This window comes from Giraffa tippelskirchi, chromosome 11 (genome assembly GCF_054371585.1).
Source record: "Giraffa tippelskirchi isolate mGirTip1 chromosome 11, T2T-mGirTip1v1.2.pri, whole genome shotgun sequence".
In the NCBI taxonomy this organism is placed as follows: Eukaryota; Metazoa; Chordata; class Mammalia; order Artiodactyla; family Giraffidae; genus Giraffa; species Giraffa tippelskirchi.
Window position 1 is genome coordinate 70,249,908 of NC_137285.1, and position 10,093 is coordinate 70,260,000.

Below are 10,093 nucleotides of genomic sequence, written 5' to 3' on the forward strand. Positions count from 1 at the left end.
CGAGAGGGCTCCACGTGGCATTCTGAAAGGCCGGGCGACGGAGGGAAGGGGTTCGTGGCTGCGGACAACGCCTGGCTGGAGGAATTCTTTGTCTTTGGCGACGGTTCACCCCGCAGGTCAGGTCATGCGGTTCCTCGACACCTTCCACGGGGCGGATGTTCACAGGAGGAGTGGGGACGGGACGGCGGACTCGCAGGCCACCCTCCTGTCCCCACTGCTCCCCTCCAGAACTGGAGCTCGAATCTAGATGGGCCTCTGACCGCACACATCGCTGGGTTTACGTCGTGCCGGCTTCACCTTCGAGTCTCACAAACTGGCGCTCTTGCTGCTTCTAGGAGTGTCCTAGAGAAGAAGACACCGGGTTCCGTACGAGATCAGCTTCTTGGACGCGGCCCTCTGGAGCCCGTGGCTTTGGCTTCAGGGGAAGCACGCTGCCTACGGTATAGCCTGGCCCGGAAGCTCATCCGAGGATTCCTCAGTAGTTCGCGGGCCCCGAGGATTCTGTTTCCGAAAAGCGTTTTCTGGAACCGGGCGACTTGGGGGAACGTGTCACTGGTCTGGAAAATGGAAGGCCGCTGTCAGAGGGTTCAGTGACCTTTACGCTCCCTCCTTTCACTTGAAAGGTGTCTTCTTTTTTCTCCCCACCCCGCCCCCCAACCCCCCGCAACACACACACACCCGACAGCTTGCCTGACCGTTGTTGCTGGGGAGATGAACTCTCAGGAGACGGGAGGCCAAGTCTCTTTCACACCCCGGGGAAGACGATGGGAACGGGTCCCCAGCCGTGCGATGTTTCCGTGTCTCGGCACGGCCGACAGCCTCCTCCTCGTTCTGGGTGCTCCCGTTTCCTCCACCCCCCACCCCCCACCCCATCCCATCCCATCCCATCCCATCCCACCCCATCCCATCCCATCCCAAACTAAGGGTTTAGTTTAATGCCAAACTTCTACAAAGAAATAAGCAAATTTTTGTGCAATGTCCAGTGATCTCTTTCTAGGTTGATAGACTGATCAATGCCGTGGTTAATTCCCACAGTAAGTGGATGCCACCCTGTAAATCTTCTTGGCTCATTGCCTGCCACACCCGCTCCATTGCTGGTTAGGAGTAATGTTGTAAAACATGAAAGAGAACACAAAATGGACTGATGACTCTGAGAGAAGAATTGTAATTGGAGGACATTTCAGGACTGGCTCTGATATTGCATCCCGGAAAAAGTAAAACTCATACAGAGAGTAGAAAAGTGGTTACTAGGGCTATGGGGAGAGGTTGGTAAAAGGGAACAAATATTCAGCTATAAGATGAATAGAGTCTGAGGATCTCACGTAAAACACGGCAATCTTTTTGACATGTTTTGTATAAATGAAATCTTATATGAAGATAAAAATCTAAGTAGGAAAGATGGAGGGAAGAAAAAAAAAAAGAAGGTGAAATATGTGAGGTGATATGAATTAACTGGATGAGGAATCCTTTCACATCGTAAACACATGAAATCACCACAGTTATATTTCAATTTCTTGCAATGTTGTATCTCAATTATACCTCAAAAAAGTTGAAATTTTAAAAAAGATATTACAAGATCTATGAAAAACCGTGAGGACTGTGTCTGGCTTGATAACATTGAGAACGTAGAACTCAGGCGATCCAAAACGTCCCCCTGACTAATAGAGTGTTTGTGTCATCGGTTACTCAATTCCGAATTATCATAGGTTCCAGAATTGTTGGTTGGATGCAAGATTTCAAAGCAGCCACGTGCTGGAAAACTTAGTTTTAATGAGTTTAGTTCTATTCTCTCAAAGCGGAGAGCTCTATTTAAAGATGATATTTCACGTGGACTTCCTTGATGTTTCGTACGCTGGATCAGAGACGGATATAGTGAGATATCATGAAGTAATTCCCTGTTTTTCTCTTTATAATTTCCGCGACATGATCCTTCTAGTTAGTAAGAAACATTTGTGTTGCCTTGAAGAGAATTAGATGATTATCATAATAATGGAAAGGGAAAGTAGTAGGTTTATGCTTGGCCCTTTTATATTTAAAATATACCTTTTTGGCTAGAGTGTGAGGCACAGGAGATCTAGATCCTGCAATCGAGGAATGAATCTGTGCCCTTTGCAATGGAAGCAAACTGTCTTTCTTAATCCCTGGAACCCTAAGGAAGTTCCTCAAAAGAGACGGTTTGCGACTAGGTCAGAAATGATAGTCTTCAAAGGCAATCCCTTTAACGTCAAAGGAACAAAATTTACTGACTGAAGAGAAGCCTCTGGGTAATACGAATGAGGAGTCTCTGACCTATGAGCAGCCCATCAATACTCCTATTGCCGGCAATAGGAGTAAAGAGGACATCCCATGACACAGAAGGACCTGTCCCAGGAGAGAAGCCCAGGTTCATTCTGCCCGAGAGGAGAAGGCGGGCCGAGCGATGGTCTGGGAAGGGTTTAGAGACTCAGGGTGCGGGCACATGGCTACGCTTGCTGATGAGGGGTCAGATTCCCGATGAGATGAGACGACACGGCTCGCCAGCATGGTGGGGCCGTCAAGAACCCCCTCGAATCTTGCAGACCCTCTGCGACCAATGAGAGAGAGCCAGGCACCACTGCTCAGGGGCACAGCTTCTGCTCTGCTCTTGGCAGGTCCCGGTCACCTGCCACCTTCCTGTCTCCAGCAGAGGTAAAGTGAGGCCCAAATGCCGCCTGAGGATCTTTGAGCTCAGAACGGAAACTCTCTTTTTTCCGGTGGCCTGGAGTGTCATAAGCAATCCGAAGGTGAGCGGAATTAAATGCAAGTAGTCAGAATAATGGTGAGAACAAAAGGAAACGGCAAGTCACTGTTAACAATCTATTTTGGACGTAAAGTTTTGTGAAGAGAGAGACGGAACCTAGCTTCAGAAGGGGAGGGAGGTCCCGCAAGGTCGAATGAGGCCCACTGGTGGCTGGGGACTCATCTGGAGGAACTTCTCTGAAGAAGGGCCTGGGATCCATCTGAAAGCGGGAGTGGGAACCCAGGCCCGGGAGTGAGCGTCCAGAGCTGGAATGAGAGCTCCTGGGAGACTGACTCGAGCGCGGCTGGTTTCCGGGGCACCCACCTCCCCTTCTCCTCAGCTGATGCCCGCAGGCTGGGTCACGGCCCTTGAGGGAGAAGCCTTGGCAGAAGGTCTCCCCGCGGAGGGAGCCCATGGGTGTCTCAGTCTGTCAGTGGCAGTTGCTCGTTTTCTCGGGCTGCCAGCCCATCTGAGCTGTTTCTGTTGGAGGGGAAATCTGCCTGAAGTTACGCCTGAGGCCTGAGCTCTCTTATTATCAAATTAGGCGAATATCCGATACATAATGTGAATACCTGGCCTACTGCCATGGAATTTCTAAATATCCGTGTGCCGAAAGCTAACTCCGTCCCCACGTGTGCAAGCTAATTCAGGGGAACTCGCTCGTGTCTGACCCGTGTGGTAGTAGCGGTGAGAGCAGGAGTGGATCGGGAGCGAAAGGACCAGGTGGAATTTCTCGATTCAAATCCATGAATCTCTGAGGACTTCGTGAGCACGTTACACTTTAAGTGTCATTCCTGGCCTGAGAGGGAGCACGAACAGGACTTTTCTGACGGCTTCATGGAGACGTGAGACAGGAGTCGAGATCCACAGTATGCAGCGAGCGGTATCTTTGCTTATAGGCAGATCCAGAAAAAGCTATCAGCTCACTGTTGGTTCTTTCAAAGCACGTAGTAGCTGTGTGGTTGCCCGATAATGTGAGTGCCGTCCACCTAGACTGTACACGCACCTCACGCACCGAGTATCTGTCGGCCTTGTAGATGAGGAGGTGGCTGAGGGGCGTTTGCGCAAGTGACTGGGTTTGAATCTAGACAGCACCCTTTGCTGTGGGCTTGGTGAAGTGCAGGTCCTCAGTACACAGGATTCTCATCCTTCCTGGCCTGTTTCTGGCTCCTCTTCACCATCTGGGTTCCACAAGCCTCATCTTTAGCAGCACCGGTGTGCTCTTACCACAAACCTCCGAACAGCACGTTCTTTCAAGGTGCCTCCTCGTCCTTCACCGCTGGTGCTGGGCTCAGACCGTCCCCTGCCCCACGGCCCTTTCCCGGGCCTTTCCTTTTCACTCTCCCGTGGCTAGAGCTCTGACCCATCCTCCAAGCGCGAGGCCTCTTCTCACTATTTCGCATTCCAGGCAAGCCTACTTATTCTGGGAGTTATTCCCCCTTGATACTTTCTGTCTATAACCAGGACCAGGACCAAGCACACAAATCTCTTTCCACGCAACCCCTTCTTGACGCTCAGCTCTGCCGGGCGTGTTGGTGCTGACTCTCGTACGGATGGTGAGTCGACAGGTGACCGGTGACGGGTGAGCTTTTCATGAACCACGTGAAAAGTATGGTTGGCAAGCCTCTGACACAGATTCCCCCATGGGAAAACATCGTCACCTCCTGAGACAGTCCTGGGAACAAAGTCAACGAACAGAGGATTCAGTGCTTCCGGACAAATCGAGTGCTTGTGGCAGACACAACCTGCCCCAGAGCATCCAAGGTCAAGTGTGAGGAAAGGCCTAGGAGTAGCGGGACCGGGGACTGAACAAGTCGGCTCTGCTCCTCTCCCGGCTGCAGTCCAAAGAAACGCCAAACAGGATGCCTCTTTGTTGCCATCGAGTGTCCAATTCTAAACTTTTGTTAACAATGTATACAATGTTAAGGCGCGGGAGAGCCGGCTTTACTGAAACTTGTGGATCGTGCACTTCTTATCCCTGCTACTGTTTGATACAATTAGAGTTTAAGAGCACCCTGTTTTCCAGGAAAGATACTATATAACGCAAAGGTGCGATTTCTAGTGCCACCTTAATTTCCCCAGTCTCTGGGTACGAGAGCTGAACCAAATGTTGTCTAGTATATTTTCAGGGACATGACAAGCTATTCAGATCCTTCCCGATAGATGTTCTGAAAAAGAACTACTAGCTGCAAGAACTAAATCTCAATTTCAACTCCGGTAGAGGAGAAGCTGCGCTGCTGGCAACAGTTAAGATAAACACTGTATCTTCCCAAGAATAGACTGGGTACCCCCAGCATTTACCTTGAGGCTGCAGCGAGGAAGACTAAGTCTGCCACTGAACTAGGTCCGTTTCTTTGACTTGAACCTTTATACGTGATTCCTGATATCTTCAGTTTCCGTGTGCTGCCTGTAGCCCGAGACGTACAGGGCGCACCCCTCGTCAAGGCTCAGATTTCAAGAGTCTAATACATTTCCATTCAGATACAGATAGCAATCTGCAGAAGAGAGAATAACACGTATCTCGTTGGAGCGTCACAGGAATATCATGACATGACACGTGTGGCCCCGCGCGCCCCCAACCACAAGCCCAGATCTCCCGTCTCCCCTCCGAAACCTCCCCCTCCTCCCCCCCATACCCAGCCACCGAGGGGGGCCCGGGGAGGGATGGCGGTCTCAGCCCCGGTTCCGAGAGGTCACTCGTGGAGCCGCCCTAGCTAGGCCGAGACGCCAGATGTGGCTGCCCTGCTGCTTCACGTCCATCTCCGTGAGCCATGCCCCAAAGGCACGTGAAATCATTGAGAGCAAATAGCGCCCCCAGAAAACGCAAAATGATCCTCCTGAACCCCACACGGCCGCCATCTTGGTGGATCCACGTTAGAGGTCGTTGGTAGGTATCCCCACTTGATGCCTGAATAGTACTCACACGGACTCGATTTCTTTTCGCTTTTCCTGGGTGCCCTAGCCAGAGAGATCACGTGGGCCGGAGAGCAAACACAGAACAGAACAGAGCCCCGAACCACAGCCAAGTCGAGGGCGTGCGGAACCGCAGGAACTCACAGAGCCTGTGAGGGGACCCAGATGGGGAAGAAGCGTCCGTGCTCACGTATCTCTGGGGAGGTTGGAAGGGGCGCCCGCCAGCGAGGCAGGTGCCGCGCGAGTGGCCGGAGACGTTTCTCCGTGGGATCTCTCGGGGTGTCGCAGGGTGCCGGGTGCAGGGGCACCCTGGGAGGCCCGGTCCACCGAAAAGCCCGAGAAGTCTTCATGTGGGGCAGGCACGGAATGGTTTCTTGCAGGGCCGGGCGAGGAGAATTCGGGGGCCCATACCTCCAAGCCCCACACGTCTCGAGAGGGCTCCACGTGGCATTCTGAAAGGCCGGGCGACGGAGGGAAGGGGTTCGTGGCTGCGGACAACGCCTGGCTGGAGGAATTCTTTGTCTTTGGCGACGGTTCACCCCGCAGGTCAGGTCATGCGGTTCCTCGACACCTTCCACGGGGCGGATGTTCACAGGAGGAGTGGGGACGGGACGGCGGACTCGCAGGCCACCCTCCTGTCCCCACTGCTCCCCTCCAGAACTGGAGCTCGAATCTAGATGGGCCTCTGACCGCACACATCGCTGGGTTTACGTCGTGCCGGCTTCACCTTCGAGTCTCACAAACTGGCGCTCTTGCTGCTTCTAGGAGTGTCCTAGAGAAGAAGACACCGGGTTCCGTACGAGATCAGCTTCTTGGACGCGGCCCTCTGGAGCCCGTGGCTTTGGCTTCAGGGGAAGCACGCTGCCTACGGTATAGCCTGGCCCGGAAGCTCATCCGAGGATTCCTCAGGAGTTCGCGGGCCCCGAGGATTCTGTTTCCGAAAAGCGTTTTCTGGAACCGGGCGACTTGGGGGAACGTGTCACTGGTCTGGAAAATGGAAGGCCGCTGTCAGAGGGTTCAGTGACCTTTACGCTCCCTCCTTTCACTTGAAAGGTGTCTTCTTTTTTCTCCCCACCCCGCCCCCCAACCCCCCGCAACACACACACACCCGACAGCTTGCCTGACCGTTGTTGCTGGGGAGATGAACTCTCAGGAGACGGGAGGCCAAGTCTCTTTCACACCCCGGGGAAGACGATAGGAACGGGTCCCCAGCCGTGCGATGTTTCCGTGTCTCGGCACGGCCGACAGTCTCCTCCTCGTTCTGGGTGCTCCCGTTTCCCCCACCCCCCACCCCCCACCCCCCACCCCCGCCACCGACCCCCGCCCCCAGCAGCCCTGCCACCCCACCCCAGACCAGACCGCCCGGCCCGGCCGCCCGGCCGCCTTTCCTTTCCGGTGTTTGTGGCCAGTTATTTTGAAATCCATGTTCTCCTGACCTCAAGTGCCCTTTCCCCACCCACCGGCGCATGCTTGTGTTTGTTGTCGTTGGACTTGATCACGGTCTCGACACAGGTTGACTTTCGTTTTCTCTTGTTGGGGGTCCGAGTGTCTCCTTCTTTTCCTTTCTTGCTCCTGGGCTTGCGTGTCTGTGTCTCTGTCTGCTTTCGAGAAGTCCTGCTTTGTTCTCCGAGCAGCGCTTGCCTGGTTTCGCTTTGCCGGTCGGTCCCTCCCTCCCTGCCTCCCTCCCTTCTCTCTCTCCCTCCCTCCCTCCTCCTTCGGGGGAGGGGGCCCGGGGGAGCCCGGGATGTCACTGGTGCCCCTCTCTCGGCCGTCCCCGCCCCGAGCCCCGCCGCCCGCCGGCGTCTTCGTGGAATGTCCCCCCACCAGCCTGGAATCGCGTGGGTGGGTGGGGGGGAGCGCGTCTCCTTCGTGGCAGCCTCCTGGGGAGCTATTTCCCAGCTCCTCTCCCTTCCTCTGCGGCCGGGGTCGCGTCGCGTCGCGTCTCTCGGAGGCGGCGGCTCCGGGCCGAGCTCGGGCGTTTGGGCGGCCGGCGCTGTGGCGTCCTCGGCGGCCGGCGACAGCGACCCGTCCTCGGGACATTGGAGCCGGTTGTCAGGAGCCACCTGGCGGCCGCTTTTATAGTGTCCCTCCCCTCTGGAGCTTCGGCGACCTTCAGGAGGGTTGTGACTCAGCCGCCGGGCCCGAGGCACAGCTCTCAGAGACCAGCTCTGCTGGCGGCGACAGTGGCGGTGGCGCCGAGGCCTAGGGACGTCCTGCTGTCGCCGGAGATTGGCTCTCTAGGTTCCCGAGGAGGGTGGCCGTCGCGGCGGCGGCGGCGCTCCAGAGCCGGGCTCTGGGGTGGCCTGACCGGGTCGACCAGCGTCTCCCCGTGCCCCTCCGGCCGCGGAGACGGACCGGCCGGACCCTACCTGGGCCGGGCCGCCGCGGTGGGCAGGGAGGGAGAGGGTCGTCCCTCCCTGGAGCGCCTGGGACTCGGCGGTCTGGCCTCCTCCCGGGCCCCCCTCAGGAGGGTTTGCTTTCTTCCTTCAGGAGGGTTGGCTCCCGCCCTCCAAAGGGTTTGCTGTTCGCCTTTTCAGAAGGGTTTGCGTCTCCCTTCAGGAGGTTTTTGCTTTCCCGCCCTTTCAGGAGGGTTCGCCACCCCGGAGGGTTTGCTTTCTCACCCCTCCCCAACTCCCTGAATCACGGCCAGGAGGTCAGGGACCGGCTCGAGCCGTCCTGGGTGCCCCGGACAGGACGGTCTGGGGCCCCGGGCGTGGTCCCTCGTTGGGGTCCGCTCGTCTCGTGGGAGGCGCCTCGCCGGCGGGTCTCTCTTCGTTTTTCTCTTTGGCAACTCGTAGCCAAACCCCCGCTCGGAGACTCGGACGGACGGGTACACCTACCCGTGCGGGCGAAGGGGGAGGGCGTCCCCGGCCAGCTCCCTCCCCCTTGGCGTCTGCGCCCCCACTTCGCCCACCGGGCGCCCCCTTCGCCCCCCTCCCCCCCCCAGTCGACCAGATGACCCCCGACAGCTCCGGGCCTGGTGTTTCTGGGGTAGTGCTGGGGACAGGTGGCGGTGCCAAGGTGCCAAGGTCTCTCCCTGCCAGTCGTGGGTGGGCCCCGCTGTCGGGCGCTGTCATTTTGTCGCCCGAAATGGGCCTTTTCTGCCACCAGGTAAGTGCCGACACGGTCTCTCTCGGCGTCTGCCGCCGAGGACTTTGGGCCTCTGGACGCACGCGGGGCGCCTGGGCCTTTGGGCCGCCGGCCTGGGCCTGTGCGCCGGCTCCTGCGTGGCGTGTCTGGCAGACCCGACCCGTGGCGCCACCTCCGGTCTCTGGGCGACCCGAGGGCGGCGGGGCGAGGCGCCGTGGGTCTTCTACCCTGTGTGACCCCCCCGCTGCGGGCGCCCGGTGGTGGCCGGGACGACCCCCGCTCTGTAGGCCCCGTGCCCCGTGTCAGGCAGCTCCTCCTCCTGGGGTCGTCGGCGGCTGTCGCCTGAGGCGAGGTGAGGTGTGGCGGGGGGAGGCGGCCGGTGAGGCTTAAAGCGGGCCCCTCCGGCGACTGTCCTCACCGTGCCTTCCCCCCTCCCCCTCGGCTCAACGGATCGATGTGGTGTGGTCGTGCTCTCCCGGGCCGGGCCTAAGCCGTGCCAGGCGAGGGACGGGCGTTCCTGGTGAACGTGTGCGGTCTTCTCAGTCTGTCCACGGGGCTCCTCGCCTGCCTTTCTCCCCCTGCCCGTCGGGGAGGGTGAGGAAGGCGGGAGGGTGGGTGTGGCCTCCGGCCCTGACTCTCGGTCTCCTGCCCGCCCCCCCTCCACGGGGCGTCAGTGAGGCCGTCGGTCTTCGGACACAGCGGACGCTCTCGCTTCGCCTTCTCGGCGCGTGTCCCGCGAGCGGCCCTCCCCGCGGTGGGGAGGGCTGTGCCCGCTGCTGCGCCGCGCGCCCCGCGTGGGTGGGTGAGCGTGCCTCGTTTGACCCTCGGTGGTGCCCCTGGAGCGCTCCAGGTCGCCCCTCAGGTGCCTGAGGCCGAGCGGTGGTGTCGTTTCCCTTAACCCGGCGTCCTCCTCGTGTCCCTCACCGCGGTGGTGTGTGTGTGTCCCGCGAGTGGCTCTCGTTGGGGGAGGGGTCGAGACGGGAAGAGAGGCGTGCCTGTTCCCCTCGCCTCTTCCGTTGGGGGCAGGTGCTGCCTCGTCGTGGAGGCACGGGCCGTGCACACGCTCCCGTGTGGTCGTCCGCTTACCTGTACCGCAGACCCCTCCCGCCCAGTCGAGGATCGGCGGCTCGTGGAGCGCCTCCGTGGGCCCGAAGGAGAGACGATGGGGTGAGGGACGGCGCGCCCTCGGTGAGGAAGCCTTCTCTAGCGATCCGAGAGGGAGCCTCTGGGGTACCGGAGCCCCCGGCCGCTGCCCCTCCTGAGTGCGCAGTGTAGCCGCCGTGGCGACTGCCCAGAGCACGTGGGCAGAATCCCCCCGCCTCTCCTCTGTGA